Source organism: Chamaea fasciata, unplaced genomic scaffold, assembly GCF_029207755.1.
Source record: "Chamaea fasciata isolate MVZ Bird 193981 ecotype frontalis unplaced genomic scaffold, bChaFas1.0.hap1 SCAF_7, whole genome shotgun sequence".
Taxonomy (NCBI): domain Eukaryota; kingdom Metazoa; phylum Chordata; class Aves; order Passeriformes; family Sylviidae; genus Chamaea; species Chamaea fasciata.
The window spans coordinates 31261340-31281518 of NW_027094092.1; the positions used below are offsets into that span (position 1 = coordinate 31261340).

The 20179-nt window shown below is 35.8% G+C and overlaps 2 protein-coding genes across 2 annotated transcripts in view; one reads left to right on the forward strand and one right to left on the reverse strand.

The window, feature by feature from the left end:
* Positions 1-15545, reverse strand: part of CHRM5 (cholinergic receptor muscarinic 5) — a 42716-nt gene extending 27171 nt beyond the window's left edge. The window contains exon 1 of the mRNA XM_066188307.1: positions 15520-15545. The gene's annotated coding sequence lies outside the window, so the exon portion shown is untranslated. The remainder of the gene's footprint in view (positions 1-15519) is intronic.
* Positions 1-20179, forward strand: part of AVEN (apoptosis and caspase activation inhibitor) — an 85672-nt gene that overhangs the window by 20161 nt on the left and 45332 nt on the right. The gene's annotated exons all lie outside the window — the stretch shown is intronic.

A 20179-nucleotide genomic window follows, 5' to 3' on the forward strand; every position in this document is an offset into this window, starting at 1 on the left:
CCAGACCGTCTCTTGACTGCATGTTGTTTCTCTGCTGTCAGCCCTTGCCTGCCTACTAATTCTTCTCACTCTTCCTTCTTTCTGTTGTTTTTTCTTCTTGTCTGTGTTTCTGATTCCTCTTGGTGGATCTTTTTTTGGTCTTTTGTTGTGAGCCAGCGTCCTTCCGTATATATTTATTAAAATCCAATTCTTTCAAATTCTGTTAGAGGCAGAATATCTGCCCCTCATTCTTTCCAGTCCTGGTGATCGCCAAGTCTTAGTTGTTCTGCTTGGCATTGCCCATTTGGATTGATTCACTACCACATAATGTTATGTTCCTCTTAGTTTCTTTCCTTGTCTAGTCAATACCAGTTTATTCTTTCAAGCTTCCGTTAAAACTGTTTTTACATCTTCTCTCCACATTCTCTGTCAGTATACCCTAAATCCTGCTCAAGTTACCCAACAATATAAAGTGACAGACCATTGTTTTCAGCTGTGTTAAGGATATCACCGTAGGTGAGGCTGCAGAAATATGCAAGGCTACACTTTGTGTTCAGTTTTCTAGCGAAAGCCTGTTGAACACAGACTTCTCCTACAGCAGAAAATCTGACTCTCACTCAAAACTGAAAGTAAGAGGAAGCTCAATTCAGTCGCCTTGCACATTTAGATGACGTGCAGAAGACCGCTGAGGAGGTAAATGTGGTGATTGGTTGTTAAGCTTCAGGAGATCTTGTGAAAGTTAGGTACAAACTCTGATTTCTAGAAGCTTGTAGCTTGGCTAAGTCAGGTCAGATTTTTCACCAAATGCGAAGAGCATATGTCTTTCATACAAAATCATTGTGCAGTCTGACTGCAAGTTATTGATTCAGGGCAGGAAAGTGATTACAGTTTCTCAAGTGCTTTCACACAGAAAAATGTTCAAGTCATTCTCTGGGTTCCTTTGCAAGGTGGTGGTAAAAGGAGGATGAGGAAAAACCACCTGAAGCAGACAATAGACCATGAAAATTTCATACTGAATTGTTTAAAAGGCAGCTGAAAATAGTCTTAAGAACTGCCAGGTGACTTTGATAACAGCTGATGTCACTGGCCTGATGCAGCTTCTTTGTTAGGGCTTATTGTATTTCTGTGTAAAATAGATGTCCAGGATTCAGCTTAAGTTTTTAGGTATAGTTCCTTTTTTTAAGATTTTATAATTTATTTTTTTTAATTATCTTGAATATAGCAAACTTTTCTGCATTGTTTTTGTCTAGCTGATATAAAATACAAGTCCACTGTGAAGCCTTAAGGGGGAAAGGGTCTTGAATCAATTTACAAAAATGCTGTTGAAGCATAGAGAGCAAGAGAAGTGGAAGTGATAAGATAACCTTACTTTGCGAGCACCATGTTTGAAGAGCTGCCCTCATTTTTTGACAGATAAGGGTTAAGTGACCTACGGTAGACATGTTCATCATATTTTTGGATGTGAATAGATTCTTCTAAAATATTTTTTTTAAATGTCATTGTGGAGCTGATCAAAATGTATCCAGGCACTTGATTACTTTTCTTTAAGTGCGGTAGGCATTAGCAGTTACACCAGCCAAAAATTGCCAACATGCATGCCTTAGTAGCAATACTCAGATTGCACGATGATTATCAAGATGAAAAAATATAATTTTGGACATGAATTTTTCCCATTTGGTTTTTTAGTCCATGGCTAAATAATTCTGGTGCATTAAAGGTTAAGATGCAGAAATGCTGTGCAGTTCAAATAAAACTGGGAGAATGGTTTTGATATTGTAAGAATACATATAATTTATAATAATAATACATATAATTTCTGTAGGTACCTAGCAGCTGAATACAGTAAAAATTTAGAATAAAAATCAAAAAGAACAGTCACTGGAGCGTAGCAGTAATGAACAATAGGCATAAGAATTATGAGGTAACAGTTACATTCTATTCCCTAAACACCTGATCTGTTTTTTTAACCTCTTTCTTTTGGGTCTCTGTTTAATTTTGATGTTTCTATTGCAATACATTGCTGCATTGTTAACATTTGCATGGTCAGTACATGCTTGAGAATTAGAAGTACACAAAAGACCTTTGGCCATCTTGCAAAACCTGAACAGATAAACTTGTGGAGCAAGGCTTGCATTAAAAGTAAGTTTTGCTTCAACTTTTCTATCTCAAGTAGAGACTTTTCCAAGTTTTTTTTTGAAAGAAAAAGAAAAAAAAAAAGTTCAGTGAAGAGTAAATAATTTTTCTTTTTTCAATTGTAGGTCTGCTCAAGCAAAAAGAATGGCAATAGCAGCACATAGTTCAAGTATTAAAAAAGAATCCTGTGAGTTTTCAAATTATAGAGAATAGCTGAAGATCAGTTTTCTTTACAGAAATGCCTAACTCATTGGTGATTTGGATTACTGTATATATCTGGGTCCCATTTTACAGTGGGACCAACTCAGCTACTTCTTGACCAGAAATTGGCCAAGAAATTCAACTGATGCAAAACTTCCATGTTCTTGCTGTTCCCCAAGTGACATGAGCTCTGTGTGTAGACCGTAACAGTATTAGTTACTTCTTATCACTTATCAAAAGCTTTAAGGTAAAGGTGCCAGGTTACTGATCTTGAAAGGTGATTGCACTGTTGCACAAGGGTTGGGAACAGGTCACTTAAATATTGCTAGTTTACGTGCTCCTGACATAAATAGGTATAGGCATGTGCTTTACTTGCATTTTTCTTCATGTTCTCTGTTTTTCTACTACCTCATTCCCTAAATGTTCTCAGAGTTTCTATGGCATGCTTTCCTATGCTGCTTCTCCCTCTAGCCCCATTCCAGCACATCAGAACTTTCCTTTCTTTTTTGATGGTCCTCTGGTAGATAAAATTTCCCATCTGTAGACGCTTTGTATCCAAGTGGTCTCATTTCCACTTGCACATGTTTTATTTGCAGCAGGGCAGTCTGCAAATTTGGACTTGTTACTTGACCTAAGAGATACTTCTGGCTTATATACCTGTAGATATCTGAAGTCAACGAAAATGTGGTCTCTCCTGTACTCTTTTTTTCTTCTCCTAAACAAACAGAAAAAAACCCCCAAAACTTCCATAATAAAGATTTGCATTGAAGTCACAGGACTTGGCATCAGTGGAAGCTGGTTCTCCATCTGCTCAGTGCTTCTTCCTAAACTGTTCCTAACATTACAGAAATTCATCTTTTTTTTTTTCTAATCAGACAAGCCAAGCTGTCTTTTTTTTTTTCCTGAACTAAAAATAAGAAGTGCCAGATTTTAAGTATTAATTACATTTTCTTGATAAATGTGTTTTCCTGTAATAGGTAGTCTGTGCTCATTATATGTGCTTTCTTATCTGTGCCTTTTTTCCTCCTAAGTTTTACCTAAAATATAACCAAAATTATGATTGAAGTGTGGAAGTATATTGTGACTCCATGATTTGAATATAAATGTAGGATAACATTTCATTTTAACATTCTGATATCTTAGAACTGTGTGGCTTTAAGTATCAGTGGAAGTACCAAATAAGTACTGGTAAGTAAATTAAAAAATCGGAAAGGTTTCAGTATTTCAGAGAAATTTGTGTGCTTTATGATTCAGAATTGAATAGAGTAAGATTCACAGACTAAATGGGTTAAATTTTGTTCCCATCAAAATCGGTGTGGTAAGCTTTTCCCCATTCTTTTAATTTTTCACTTCTTGAGTGCAGTCATTTATTTGTGAAGTTCCAGATTTCTGGATTTAAAAGGTTTCCTGACTAATATCCTTCTCTAACACTGGGTCCTTAATCTTTTTTCTATTTTATATTGGTGGTAATTCTGCTGAATTGTGTTGAAGTGTATTTTTGTTATGGAATCACAAATCATTAAGTTTAAATGTGAAGCAGTTTTTCCTGTCTTGCTCTTGTCACATCCACTGCTTGAATTTGTAGGCATGAGACCTAGATAAGAATGGCTATTCATCTGATTCACTATTTCACTAGTTTAATAATGTCCTTTTTTTCTATAATGCCCCTAAAACTGTTCTGCCTGACTCGGCCTCATCTTGGTCATCTGTGTTTCTGCCACATCATCTCTGATATTTCTGCTACTGAAATCCCCTAACCAAAACTGAATTACTCTGACTCTTGCACTCAGATGGTACAGTTCTTATTCCAGTATTCATTTTCAAAGTTCAGTGTGTTATTGCCACGACATTCTTGTTCACTTTCTCCTACTTTTACTACTTTTTATTTATTTTGTGCTATTTCTTACTTTGAATTTTTAAAAAGTTCTTGATTTTCATAATTGCTGTATATTACTTTTGATTGATATTTTTTTGTTTCCTTTTTACTCTTTTGATTCTGTTGAATTCTGACAACTGTTAAATCACCTGAATTAGACTGTAAACTTTTTAGAGCAGAGACATTCTTTTGCTTATTGATAAAATACTGTTCTTTTCCAATAGTGACATTAATAGATATCAGTTCTATGGAAATACTAAAAGATGTTGATTGGTTTGGAGGAGCTGTGTTTGTTTTGATTGTAATATTTTTGTTCCATCTCTCAGCAGCTTACATTAGAGAAAGAAACAAAATAGAAATTCTACAAGGTTTTGTAAAACTAGGAGATTTTGTTTATGGTAAAGATGATAAGACTATCAGATGTAGCAGATTGGTTTAATTGTAGAAACCAGACTGCGTTTGCTGTTCTGTTTCTCATAAGTATGCATTTATTCCTAATATCTGTTAACAAACAAAATAACTGTGATAGGAATGTTTCCTTGTTCTCTGATACGTGTTCCAAAGAAGTGTTGTGATCAGCCTGCATGTGAACCACCATCAGAAGAGACAGCAAAACCTAGCAATAGTCTGAGAAATTCATTTGCAAGAAACAGTGATTTTTCCAAGCATCAATTTTGGAGTGAAAGAAGGGCTGTGAAGTAGACAGTGCTCTAAAGGATGTGGAGTGCCTGTTTGTTCCTTAATCTCATTTACAGCTCCTCTTTTCTTATTCCATCTGTGATCCTGAAATTTCTCCTCAAATCTGGTCTTGATAACCTGGGCTCCTGCTCTTCTTTTAATGCTTTTGGTTTTAGTGTACTTTAGCCACACCTATTAATTTTGAGGTTGTTTTTTCCTTGGTCTCATCCTATTCCTCAAGAATTCCTACATCCAGCTTCTAGACTAGGCTTTCTATTGACCTTTCCCCTGCCTCATATTTTTGTACCTGCCCAAAGCACTTGTCGGTTCCTCAATTGTTTTTTGTTCTCTTGCCTATTGCTCACTCTCAGCTCATCAGGGAAATGACATCTTTTTAACATTTCTGGGTATTGTATAGGTAGATGGCTCTTCTGAGCACTTAAAAGATTTTTTTTTTTTCTGAAACAGCTTATTTTTTGTCTAGATTTGAGTAATTTTCCTGAAGAATGTCAAAGGCATATTGAGCCTTGGCAAAGCTTGTTTCAAAACAAGAGTTGTATTACCTGTCTATTCCAGGCTCAAGGGAATTCTTTGTATCCCACTGTTGTCCCTTCTTGCAAACCAAGCCCTTGTGTTTGTAAAATTATGAACTAAAAACTCTTAAAAAAAAAAGTCATGTTTGAGGGTCAGAATAGGATGCAAGTAGGGACGAATTATATTTTCTTTGATTCTGACTAATTTTCAACCTTTACTGGAATGTGAATCAGATGACCTTCCTTTGACAATACACACTCATTGTCTGCATTTATAAAGCGTGGTATTTCTGAATATGCTGCAGATAATTTGGATTGTGAAAGTGATCGTCTCTCTTTACTTCTTTTTATACTGTTGACTGGAAACAGCCTGTGATAATATGGGTTTCTTTGGCTCAGTATATGCATGTGCTTCAATATTCAGAAAATGAGTCACTGAAAATTGTGTATCAGCCTGCTACAAAATAAGAGGGGGTAAGGTGGAAGGACTATTTCAAGATGGGAATGATTTAAAATCATGATATAATTCTATTGATTTTTGTGTAATAAAAGCCAGGGGCCATAAATGCAGTTATTTATAGCAATGAAATTTTCAATCAAGACACTTGGTTATCCTTCTGCTGGGAAAATGCTGGCAGAATGGAAGTTTTGGAAAGCCAATTGTTATAAATGGACATTTCACTGGTATATAGGAGGTAATCTGAGTTAGATTTCTTTGAATAAATAAAGTGCTAGGGGTGTAAGAATAGCAGTTCCAGACAGGAAGTCTATACAATTGTACTTTTCAGGAAAAGATACTCTTTTCCCAGTGTTCAGTGTAACCTTTTCAATGCCCAAGGAAATATACCAAAGTCATTCTAATGGAAAACAGTACTTTCCCCCTTACATCCTTACAATGGAGCCTTGTTAGTGTTGGTTGTTTTTTTTTTTTTTCTTCTAGGTGTGCCTAATGTTTCCAAAGTCATTAGAAGATAGAATTTGGTGTGACAGAATTTGAAATTGCTTTGTATTTTACTTCTGCCCTTGATAATAAATTAAGGTCGCCTCCCCTCTTATCAAGAAAAAAGTTTGAAAGACACTTCACTGATATTATGGATTTGGCCCATCACCAGATATGGATCTCATTGCCTGATTTGACTGCATGTATGGTGCAAAAGAGTTGGCAGGAACATGAAATGGAACAGCTGGTGAGAAGGGAAAGATCGCAGTAAAATACTGGAATTGCTATTGATAATAGTAAGGATGGTAACATGCATGTGTATTATTGGATTAAGTTGGATTAAATCCAGATGCCTACTTCTGATTCATCTTAATGTACATTTGCAGTTAGAATATTGACAACAAGTAAATTTTGTAATGCAAATTAGGGTCTACAGCCTTTCTTGCTTTAAATTTTCTTTTGTGTAACTCCACATGGTTCTGTCTGCTACTTTTATGTTTCTTCTGTTAGTCATTTCATCATGCCTTATTAAGTATTCCCTTACTCTTGGTTTTATATACCCTCTTTCTGTCCCACAGACAACTTTATTTCTCTGAGTTGTATTTGATTGTGAAAAGAGGAGGAGGAGGAAGAGTAAGAAGGAGGCGTGGAAATCCCCAGGGAGAATAATCTAGCCTCTTAGAGGAAAATTGCCTACAAATATGAGGTGACTAAATTAACTTATAGAAATGTGATCTGAAAGCATCAGATCTCATATCTTTACCTTACGAGCACAGTTTAGTTTGTCAAAGAAAATTGGTCTTTATAAATATCTCTGTGTAAAGTAACACTTACCTAGAGACAAAGCATTTTGAAGTGTCTAAAGTGTTTGATTTGGTCACGTTATCTCTTCATTTAAAAAAACCCAACTCAACAACAACAAACTACTAGTGATTATTTGTATTTAGTGCCTGTGCTTCAGAAGAGTTTATCTGTATCAGTGCATGTGAGCCTTCTTTTGTCTGTTCATTTATTAATAAAATAGTCTTTTGTTCTTTTGGGGGTTTCTCTTTGCAGTTTTTTCTACTTTAAAATATTTTAACATTCTACTGTTTTCTACTGCTGCAGTGACTGTACAAGCCTGAGGAAGTGAACCAAAGAACTCGTTTGGGAAGCAAAATTGGAAGTATGAATTAAAGACCTGTTTTTACAAACTTGCTCAGTAGGGGAAAAGAGTATTTGTGGTCTAAATTTTAGGATGAATTAAAAAAACCCAAGCAAACTAGGAAGACTTTTTTTAAATTAAAAAAGAGCTACAGAGGGATGTAATAATTTTACCTCAAAATTGTATGTGACTTATGGTGATGACAGAGGCTATAGGCAGTATTGTTTTATAAGTATATAGAATAAAATAACATGAGCACTGTTCCTGAGACTTGTCCCTCTCCCAGACTGGTTGTAAATTGAAATTATTTCATTCAAAAGGACTATTGAAATAGTTTGTTCTGGTACGAAAATAACTCACTGAGCAAGCTATACTGTATGATAAAAAGCTGCTATAATGCACTTTTGAAAACTGAATCACTGAACAACCACTTTGGCAATGCAACCTCATGTGACTAGAATTCATTTAATCATGAAAGGAAAGCACAGTAGATTAATCCAAGGACAATATAAAATGGACAAGATATAATTTGTTGATGCCTATGATACGAGTCAGGAAGAGATGACATCCAGTAATGACATTAGAGATAATTTATCTAATTTACATTAAAATAGGTAAAAGAGTTATTGAATAGCATAATAAAGAGAGTATATATAGATGTTTAAGACACCTTTGGTGTTTTTCTTGAGTCTGTATCTGAGTTCTGACAGCTGGGCACAGCTAAACTTAAATTTTTCCATTTCCTCCTCTCCTTGCAAGATGTTTTTAAAACATATGTAATTTAATTGTTAAATGAAATAATATTTGCCATTTTTTGCTTTTAGATGTTAGAGATAAAATACTACCAAGAAACATAAAATATAGTACCTTCATTTTTTAACTTGCAAAACATGTGAAATAGCAAGCATAATTTAAAAAAAAACAGTTTCAGTAAAGTTTGGGGCAAATTTGAGGAAGGGAAACTTGCTGGTTTTTCTTCCACTAGCTCAAATTCCTTACTAGGAAGAATTTGACTTGAAAGATAGTGGGAAGGGTTTGGTACGTGAAAGTCCGACCCCAGCATAGCCAGTAAAATTAATAGATTACAAAGCCAAGGAAACCCTTTGTGATTGGGTTAACTTTTCTGACTTACATGAGCAGTAATCAAAGCAAGTTGTGAACTAGTTAGTGTTTGACTTAAGGCACATCTCTTAGTACAGCTACTGTCAAAAATTCTTGTCAGTCTTGATTTAAACATATCTGCTTTGACTTTGACATGACTTTTGACATGTGTCCCATAACATCCTCAGAGTTAAGCTCAGGAAATGCAGGCTGGGTGAGTGAATGGAGAGGTGGATTGAGAACTGGCAGGATGGCAGAGCTTGGAGGGTTGTGATCAGCGCCACAGGGTCTAGTTAGAGGGATGTTGCTGGCGTTGTGTCTCAGGGCTTGGTACTGCATCTTTTCAAACTTATTGATCAGTGACCTCCATGGAGGGACAGAGTACCAAACTGTGAGAAGTGACCAATACCCCAGAGTGCTGTGCTGTCATCCAGCATGCTGCCATCCTAGACAGGCTTGAGAGCTGGGCAGAGAGGAACCTAATGAAGTTCAACAAACATAAGTGTAAGATTCTGCAGCAGGGGAAGGATAACCCCATGGAGCAGCACAGACTGGCAAGCAGCTCTGAGGAGAAGGGCCTGGGGGTGCTGGTGGACAGCAAACTGTCCCTGAGCCAGCAGTGTGTCCTTGTGGCCAAGAAGGCCGATGGGATCCTGGGCTGCATTAGGAAGAGCATTGGCAGCAGGTCGAGGGAGGGGATCCTGCCCCTCCACTCAGCCCTGGTGAGGCCTGACCTGGAGTGCTGTGTCCAGTTCTGGGCTCCTCAGTAACAGACAGGGAGCTCTTGGAGCAGGTCCAGTGAAGAGGCAGCAAAGCAGCATCTCTTATGAGAAAAGGCTGGGGGAGTTGGGCCTTTTTGGTCTGCAGAAGAGATGACTGAGGGGGGACATCATCAGTGCATACAAATATCTGAAGGGTAGGTGACAAGAGGATGGGGCCAGACTCTTTTCAAGTGGTGTCCACTGACAAGGCAATGGGCATAAACTGAAACACAGAAAGTTTCATCTGAATATGAGAAAAAACTATTTCAAAGATACCAGAACACTGGAACAGTTGCCTAGAGAGATTGTGGAATCTCCTTCTCTGAAGATACTCAAAACGTGCCTGGACCAGTTCCCGTGCAACCCATTTTAGGTGAAGCTTGTTTAGCAGGGAGTTTGCACTAGGTGATCTCCAGAGATCCTTTCCGACCCCAGCCATTTTGTGTTTCTGTGAATTTCAGTTGTGGAGAATCACCTAGAGCTCTTGAACTGATCTGATATGTTCTTACTTTCACTTTTAAAAGTGTGTTTCTTATTTCTACTCGAATTCCATATAGCCTGAGGATTGCAGAGAGTTGCAGAAAAAAACCACAAAAATGGCAGATTAAATTCTCTGCAGATGAAGATTAGGTGAAGTACATTATGTGCGTTTGTGTTCATGTAAACAGTCCCTATAGGTTTAAAGTCATCTGAAATGATTGTTATTCCTCCCTAGTTAAAAGCAAATGAGCTACAGAAATTGGGAAAAGAAGAAAAAAGAAAAAGAGAAAAAAACAGAAAATACATCATGGTGTCACCATATAAATCATCGACAAAGGCACTTAGTGGAGCTTTTTGCACTTTGGATCCTAGAAGCTCCACGAGGAAACAGTAGTATTGAAAAGATACGGCAAAGGCCAACAAGACAACCAATAGTATGGAAGAGTGTACATATAAGGCATGGCTAAGGATGGTATGAGTAGAGTAAAATAGAGGTCTTCTGTCTCCCTGATCTTTTTCAGCCTTCTGATGTTTACATTTTTATAGTGGAGTTTCTTACAGATTTTCATGTAAACAAAGTGATGTTTGCATTCCTCCCTTGAGGAGGGACAATTGATGGACTTCTAGTTTGACCAGTGTGGTTGGAGAGGTGGCAACCTCATTGTCCCATCCCTGGTCATTGTCCAAAATCTATATAAGCTGAAGTTGGAAAATAAACTTCCCTCTTTTCGCCCTGACGACCTGACTGCATGCATGTCATTCTTTTCGTGTTCTATAGTGACAGTCTTCAACTGAAAAGACAGATGAGAACAGTATGCCGTAGCCCTCTGTGAAATAATGGAAGGATTATTGCGATAAATAAGAAATTATTATTGTCTCTCCTAGTGGAAGAAGTAGGGAGTATTGCATGAAACTATCTGGCAGCAAATTCAAAGCAAAGATATTTTTTGATGTAACTCATAATTAAATATGGAAATATGTCACAAGATCTCATGGAAACTGAAATTTTTTGCAGGTTCAAAAACAATTGGAAGAATACTTTGAGGGTTATCTTATAAATAAGACATTATCTCATTCTCAAAAAATCCCTTAACTGCAAATAACTAGAGGCAGGCACAATAATTCAAAGGAAATATCCTTGTGTGTGTACCCTGTTTTCAGTCGTCCTTAGACTCATGCTCTTGGTTATTGATGGGCAGAGTTTGGGGCTGTATGGAGCTTCTGGTGGATATGGTGTGACCTTTCCCAAGTGATGTGCTTCTTTCTTCCTTGTTTGTAAGCTGCAGAATCACTAAATTAATATTTAAAGTTTGAGATGGTGTCAGTTCAAAATTTTTGGAAGGTATTGAGGTCCTGTAAAGAATTCGCTTTTCTGTAATTTTAAGATTTTTTTACACGCTTCCTGGCTTCACTACTGGTTGATATATAAGTATATAGCAGAGGAATAGCAAGTTGAATTCCTTGTAAAGCATCAATACTGCTCATTGAGGCAGACTATACAAATGGGTATTTTTAATGTCTCATGGTTTCAGGAATATTGAAGAATGCTAGGGACTGTCTTTCTAGAAGTAAAAAAATGCTGTCAAATAGAGCTATTTAGATAACTGTAGATCCATGAATGATATCAGGTCTGGCGAAAAAAATGGAAAAAGCTGATACGGGATTTGGTTAATTGAGATTTAAAGTGTGGAGGCCTCCCTTGCAGGACGTAAAAGTTGGTCAAGGACCAGGTATCATAAACAAAGAGAGGAATGAGCTGAGCAGATGTGTGTCGAAGCTGTTGGGCTGCAGGTTTTGGGTTGCCAGGAACACATAGTTGCATCTGCTGTAACAGAGCTTCCTTCTATGCAGATGCTGCTTTGCCATTTTAGACCCTTCCCAAAGCAGTTTATATCTGCCATAAATTTATGTAAGCCTTTGTGCTTCTGTTTTAAGTCAGAGTTTTTACTGATAGAGGCCTGAATGTCTGCCCTGTGCCTGTAGCCATAAATTGGTTTTATGTGAACTGCCTCTGCTCTTATTAAAACAAACAAACACCAAAACAACAACAACAAAAAACCCCCGAACGAACTCTCTATATATGAATATACATGAAAATAATATGTGTGAATACATATGAAAAAATATATATTAATATAACCAATATCAGTCAGTTTAGCTTTTTGAAAGATAGCTCTTTCCACCTGGTTGGAAGTACCGCATAATATTACCATCATGTATTTATAGTGCAAATGGTTTGAAGTGTTTTAGTGCCCTTTTTCTCATTACAGTAATTTTTGGAGGCAAGGGATTATTTAATGAAGGGCTTGAGAGAGATGTAAATGGCCGTGGTGAATTTTGTGTTCATTTGTAACTCAAGGTGAAATAGGTTTACTGCATCGGTGATTTAACTATAGGAGCGTAACTTTTGGATTTTGCTCCTTACTTTCTATTAGCTTATATAAGTTCTTTTAATAAAAGAATGGAAGTGTAAAAGTATCTTATGTTTTACCTGTGGCATAGTAGTCTTGATAGACATGAAAGTGAATGCAGAAGATAGGCCAACAGCTCAGCAACGTATTTACCTCCAAGTCTGTGCTCCTATTTGTGGATTTCTTTTAGCTGGTAACTGCCCAGAATGGGCAGTTGGCACTTCTGGTTTGTGTCTAATTCTCATAATTTTTAACAGACTTATTAAACTGTATCTTACCACTTTAATATTGGTTACTTCCTGAATTAGTTGGGAAGGTGGTCCCATATGTATGGACCACATGTGCTGTTTTGCTGAGCAGATGTGCTCTCTTTGTTGTTATTTTGTGATGTGGTCTATTCATTTCACGTATACAAACGTCTCAATACAGAGTGGAAATGAAAAGATATCCTTGTCAGATGCTAAGTGATCCTTAAACAGCTGATTATGATAAAGGTGGAAAAATAAATATTAACTTCTTTCAGGTGAAAAGATTTTACATAATTACACATTTTAGAAAATATTTTGTGACTCTTGGGCACCTGGTGTGATTCTTGGGGATGGTCCTGTACAGGGCAAGTAGTTGGACTCAGTGATCCTTGTGGGTTCCTTCCAACTCAGCATATTCTGTGCTTCTTTGATATTTATTTCTGGTTGCATGGAAGGTTCAGTTTTTGAAACTAATAATAAACTGTTCATTTAGTTAATACATCTGAATTCTTTGAGGATAAGTGAAAGAAATAATGCTCTTAAAATGAAATTAGCATTTATCTTGATGACTTAATATTATTAATGAATACATCTGAAAAATATCCACCCTTTAAAAATATTACATATTGGAAAAAATATTAGTTGTATCCAGTTCTTCTTCCTAAAAGTGAGCTTTCCACTTGTTCTTAGCCCTCTCATTTTCAACTGAGCTTAAAAATCCTTAACTGCAGTTCTCAGTTCAGAAGTTTCTAAAACACAAGATTTTGAGTAAGCCTTTTGAGATCTTTGAATAATCACCTGATTTTTCTTAAATGAGGGTATTGGTTAGAGTTAGAGTTTGGAGTGTTGGTTTTTTGGGGGGGTGAAGGTTGTTTGTTTTGTTTTTAAGCCATGATAAGCAGTATCTTTTGCAAAAGAGAAGGCAGAAAACTCAGAAAACATTCAAGTTAACAAAACTTCTAGTGTGAGAAAAGTACTTGGAGAAACAAAGGTTGAATTCCAATTCTTATTTTTCTCTCTTTTTTAATATCCAACTCTGAACCATATCCAGCAGATACAAAGCTGTCTTCTGAAATCAGCTGACAAAAGCTGCATTGCATTTGCTGCTTGTTGCAGGTATTATTGGTTTGTAGTAGGCTTTGATGGTTCAAGTTATAGAAATCATGAACAGGTTCTATTGAAACTTACAGCCATACTATTTTAGCTTATATTGTAGGAAACCTACTTCCTCACTTATGATTTTTTTTCCTGGTGTGTTGGATGTGAGACAAAGTGCATGTTGTATAGGAGCTGTGAGGAGGCAGGATCAGGGTGATATGTGAAGTGAGACATGGGAAGAAATGATTGAGAGAGAAAAGGACAGACACTCGGGAAATATAGAGTGCTGGAACCTGTCAACAACAAAATGGCTGAGTTATGGGTACATTAGCAAAAATTCCATCAAGTTCTCATTAAATACAGCAAATAGGGAAATGGTTAGAATTATAGAAATGTCTTTGCCTGTATTAAGCAGAAGACTTAAGTGTGTTTAGAGAACTGGGTTTTCCCCCCTGCCATGGCAGTGAAAAGTGTGACTAGTAGAACAAGTTTCAGACATATAAACTATGCCACAGTACTATGCATTAGACAGCCCATTTATTACAGAAGTTTTTTCACGTATCCTGCCATTATTTTTGGAGTGTGTTGCTGACTCCTTATACAACAATGAGTCTTGTCTCATATCAACTTCAGTTTTTTAGTCTCATACTATTCTACCAGTCTTTGGCAAGTAAGTTCAGTTTTCTAGCACTTGCTAGATTTCTTAAATGCTTTGTGCACAAGTGAAGGGTTCATAATGTGTATTTGCGAATGGCAAATTAGTCTGCCTTTGGCAAGAGAGGTATTTAGTAAGTTAGCAAAACATGAAAAAACCAGAAAGAACTGAAGGTTATGTTAAATAAGAATATCATGTAATCAGATATGCAAAATAAAGACAAGGGAAGTGATACAGAAAGAAGTAGAGGAGACACTTAAAACAATGCTAGATGAGGAAATATTGCATCTTAATAAATAGAAAAAAATGTGTGAAAACAGTAAAAAACAGCAGCAGCAAAAATGTAGTTTTTCAAAGCTGCTATTGATCACAAAATTGACCAGTGTGATAATATAAATGGTATGTTAAATGATACAAAATTCTTAATGCTTTTTTAATTTCAAGGATTGTGGGAGGTTTTTGTATCTGAGCAAATATATCTTTCTCTATGACTTCTAAGTGTAATTTTTTGATTAAAAGGTATGTATAATGTTTATTTTTCAAGCCCTTATAGATGGTAGAATCTCATTCTGAAATGTTTTGCATGCTATTTTCATGTAGAATTCATGTCTTTGTGACTCATGTAAATGCTGTAAAGGAGTGAAAAAAATGAGATGAGCTGCACCTTCTTTCTTGTATTTTATCTGAGGGACAGATGTCCAGTCTTCTTACTGACACTTTGACACGGTACCTTGGGGTGCATTAACATGGTGCTGTTTCCTTATTGTGCTGTAGTTTACCTTTCATAAATAACTGATCAACACTTCTAGCTTTATTTAATATTGTTTTATATAAAGAGAGATTTATTATTCTGTAATAAAAGATATCCTCTTACATTTGCTGCTGTGGTGCAAAATATTGTTTGCTTTGCCAGATTAAATAGATAATGAAGTGCAGTAAATGTTTTGTGGTACTATTAACAGAAGCATAGCTTTTAAAAAATTCTTTCTTAAACAGCCATGCATGAAAATATGTATTAAAATATTTGGAAGGATTTAAATCTTAGGAAATATTTCACCCTGGTATAAGTCAAGAGTACATTTAAGAGTTTTTCTTTTGAATAACCTTAATATCAAAAGAGAGATAGTATTTTTACAGTATAGGAAATCTAAGAACATCTAATATCTGCCATTGAATTTAGTGTTAGTATAAAGAATGTTAAATTAATTGAGTTATTTTTAATCCATTAAGTATATGTTGATGTGATAATCAATCAAAGCAGTATATGAAATAGAAACTTACCTAGGAGATACTTGATTGAAGCTTTGTCTGTGCTCTGTCAGAATATACTGAGACTCACTCAGCAGATAGGAAGCTTTTTTCTATTTGAAATGCATTGTGCACTCTCGTCTTGTGATTTCTTTTCCACAGCATCTTCTTGTTCACTGCTGCTTTGCTCTTGTGGTATTGGTTGTTTCTAGTTTATTTCCAGGTATCTTCAGTATCTGAGTTCTTCCACATTCAGGATTTTTATTAATTCTGCCCTGATCAGGTAACAGAAAGGACCTGTGAACTTTGCATCTTTCCCTCCCCACCAAAAAAAAAAATTTAAAAAGGCAAATGCACTGACCCCAGTTAACTCAAGTATTCAGCACTCATTTAAAAATCATTTAAATGATATCCAGTAAATTCCATCTGTTTTCTGGTGCTATTCCAACATTAAAAAGTTATTTCCCTACACATTTTGGTAGCCTCTACATTTTAGATTTTTGTAGGAAATATACAGGATCAGTAGACATCAGGTCTTAACTTTTAATCCATGCAACAGTATTCTGTGAAGGATGATGAAGGTCTGCCTCTCCCAGCTCCTCATGCTTCTGTCAGACACAGATGTGAAATGCTGCTTTAGAGAGAGGGGAAAAAAATCCTAAAGGGTGTAGTGTTTTGTCATCTCTCAGGACAGTGAGCACGCATGGCATCAATGAGTGGCAGATATGAGCTATTCAAACCAGTCGCTGAACTGACAGGATGATGCTTTCATACATAATAGAACTATTAATTATTTCTTCTGATGGACGGCAGTGTGTAGTAGAAGAAAAAAGCAGCAGATGATAATACTAGGTTTGATAGGTTCTCTGTGTTTTAACAGCTTGTCATTAAGAAACAAACCAGGAAAAAACCTGCTGTTTTGGGATATGATCAGGTAAAACAGACCAGAGCTGTTTTGACAGTGTGGATGTCATTCATAGGGTTAAAAACTCCAGTCAGGTTAAGGTCTAGTCAAAGCTAGCTTTTTATAAAAAAGATGTTCTAACGGATCTGCTTTAAAAATCATGGTTTGTGTTTTGCTTCATGTAGCCTTACATTTGGGGAGGCTGGCTGTTGTCTTGTAGGTTTTCATTTATAACTTAATTTATAGATTAAACCCACACATTTCTTTTTTTTCTTCCTGCAAAAGGAAATGTTAATGTTTAAAAAAAATGCTTTTCAAAGGAGTCTCTGTATGAAGATGATGTTCAAACTCATCACATGCTTTGTGTCATAGACACTCAAATCCATTTCTAATTGATTTAGAAATTTAAATTGTCTGATTTAATGATGAGGAACTGCTCTCTTGAGGTTAATATAGAAAAAATAATATATTTTGAAGAACTCACTTCAGTATCATAAGCCTTCATAAATATAAAATATGATGGATAAAATCATCATTTGCAATATCAATGTTGTTAAGGGCAACGTATGATGACTGTGGGGAAAATAATGCCATGTTTCAAACTTTTCTGTAAAATAGAAGGGGTTTTTTCCTCTCAGAATCTTCTTTATTGTAACTTTTAAAAAATTTGATTGACAAGAAAATGTTTACAATGAATTTATTTCTTTTTTTGCCTTCTGTACCTTGAAGGTGAAGAAGAGATATGATGATGACTACTTTAAAATCAGGGTGAAATATAACCCCCACAAAAGAGGTGGTGGGAAAGCTACTACTAGTACTAGTGATGGATGATGGGCTACTTCTGCTGGTTTGTACTTGTTTGCTCTATGAGGAACCTCTGTCATCATTGAAGAGGAAAACTTACGTTCATCTTTCTTGTTATGAAGTGATGGAAAGCATCTGGATAAAGCTTTTTCTAGTTTATCCAGTCAAAAATCATGAGCACTATTATGCCGTTATATCACATCAAATAACTTCTGGAGTATTTTTGGTCTCTAGCCTTGCATTCCATCTAGCTCCAGACCAAATCCAAGCCTAGAAGTATATGATGGCTGTACCTTTAAATCTAAGTTGTCAATTTTGTCTCTTTAGATAACAAGTCGAGTTGCCAAGGATACAATGGGTACATGATATAAAGTCCATGCTGAAAGTACTGGAATGAGGCATACTTTCTGAAATAATATTAACACTTTCTCTCTCATGATTTCAGTCTTCACATATACAATCTATGCCTGGAGTTGGTGCCCAAGCTGGACTGAAAGTATCCTAAATTTAATTGCATATTTCATGAAATTGTTGATATGAAAACCTTCCAAGTAATCGGAATCTGACAAGGCACAACCTTTGTATTCTGAGATAATCTTTTGGGAGGCAAACACTAGCCTGGTCTACTTCCCCCTTTGCAAATCCCAAAACAGAGGACTCAAATATCTACACTGTGGTCACCCCCTGAAGAAGTCCTGAAGCAAAAAATAATATATATATATATATATATATATATATATATATATAATTTATTTATTTATTTATAGTTTTATTTATTTATAGTTTTATTTATATTTATATATATCTCCCACTTTTTCCCCCTCTTCAAGACAAGGTAAACTGAGCATTGGTAACTGTGTGTTGGTATCAAAAATAATCTGCTGTCACAAACCTGGAGATGAGGATAACTCAGATAAAGCAGTGTGATAAAATTTAGGGGATGACAATAATTCTAACATCTTGATGTGCAACTTTAGTCTGGGATAAGACATGATTGGTGATAAGAATTTAAACACTGAAGATGAAGGTGGTTAAAATTTTTACCCTTGAATACAACACAAAGGATTGTTTTTTTAGCATGGTGTTCTGAAAATCTTTTTTGTTTGGTCAATCTGCAGCAGGAATAAGTTCTGTATAAGCCGCATGACTAAAGTGGATATCTGACCTCTGTGGTGGAGGATGTTGCTGGTATGACTGAAGTAGCAGAAGCTCCAGGCATGCACCACTGAGCACTCCAAAGAGGCTTATAGCCCATCTTGTGACTGGATATCTGCTGTGTGACAGTCAGTGCTGCACAAGGGGACTATTTCCTTGCAGAGTTTGGTTTTCTTGGACTCACAGGGTGGCCTGATGAGAGATACCATAGCCATAAATTACATCAGTTGACATGAAGTTCTCACACCTCTGAGCCAGCAGTAAGGAATCAGAGGACTGGCTACATCCCTCTACTTTGTTTCATTTGGATCACTAGCATGTTGTCTTCTGCATAACTTTGTGACAGCAGAAAAGTTAACTTTGTAGTGAGGTAGAAGTCCCATACTTGGACAGACTTATGTTTCAGTTCCTACTCTTTTGAACAGTCTTATGCACAAAAGCTACTATGTAGCTTTAGTTAACCGTGGGTTGAAACTCTGCAGCTGAAAATTTGATCTAGGGTGAATAATGTACTTACCTGCTTTAAGAAAAGTGCTTTTTAAAAGTTGCATAAGAAGTGTGCAGAATGCTTTCTTAAAAACATTTTGCATTTTAAGTGTGTGAGCGTTTGATTTGAAAGCTCACTGAAATTACATTGCAGTCTCACAGTGATATTTAATATTTACAGTATCAAAGCTAATAGCTTTGCAAATAGCAATAAGCCATGTATTGTCTGTGTTAGTCCACGCACAATTAATAATTATGGATTCTTCAAGTCCTAAAGGCCAAATATTACCCCCACTGTATGAAAGTAATTTGTCAAATATATTGGAAAAAACATTTTTCTAAAAAGACTGAGTGATCAGTAAAGCTGTATCTCAATGAACCATTTCTACAAGTTATAAAATGCGTGATTATCACTAACATTAGCATTGCAAAGGAATTTGAAAAAACCTTAAAAAAAGACACAGTGTTAGAGAACACTTCCACGCATTTTCCTTTTTTGAGAATTTTATCAAATATTTACCATTTACCTAACAAACAGCTATACACATAAAAATCCTATTTTTGCCTTTTTTCTGAATATTGTCACTCAGCTTTTAGAGAGCTGTTAGATTACATGTTTCAAGCAAGTTGATAACTAGTAGTTGCTTTTCAAAGAAAAGCAGTGTATTTATCAGAATTTTTAAACTGCTGAAGAACTAATGTTCTGAAGAAAATGTCATCATTATTTCTGCTTTTGTTGCCTAGAAGTATTTCTTGCTTTTATGAACCAAATACTCTTTTACCTTATTTTATCCTTTTTTTTTTGAGGGTGGGGGTGGGTGTTTTGTGTATTTTATGATCTCTTATCAATAATTATTGATTATTGCAGATTAAATAATTCTCTTTTGTCAATGGAATACTTGATTATGTTCCAGCTAAATGAAATTCATCTGCAAAACTGTATTTTTCGGTGTTTATTATAGAATGTTGTGTCTGAAAATAAAGAGTCTTCAAAGTTTTAAAATTTTGAAATCAGTTGGATAATTAGCACTTAATCATTTTTGACTTAAGAACATGCCAACCTGAATCTTAAAATTATTTTGAATTTAACAGCATTATCTGCTAGCTCTCAGTGAAAGTTGATACTTAGACATTTCTTAAAATTGATTCTGTTCTCATTAAATGGGTATTTCCTGTAGTCTGGAAAATGGTATAGATCAACAGGCTCAAAAGAGAAATGGAATGAGATTGCTTAGAAGAAAAGACATTTTTGTTACCTAGGAAATGAGTGAGTAAGAGTACTTAGCACAACTCTTATCATGTCAGACATCTGAGGGCTTTTGTGTTTCCTAGATTTTAGTTATG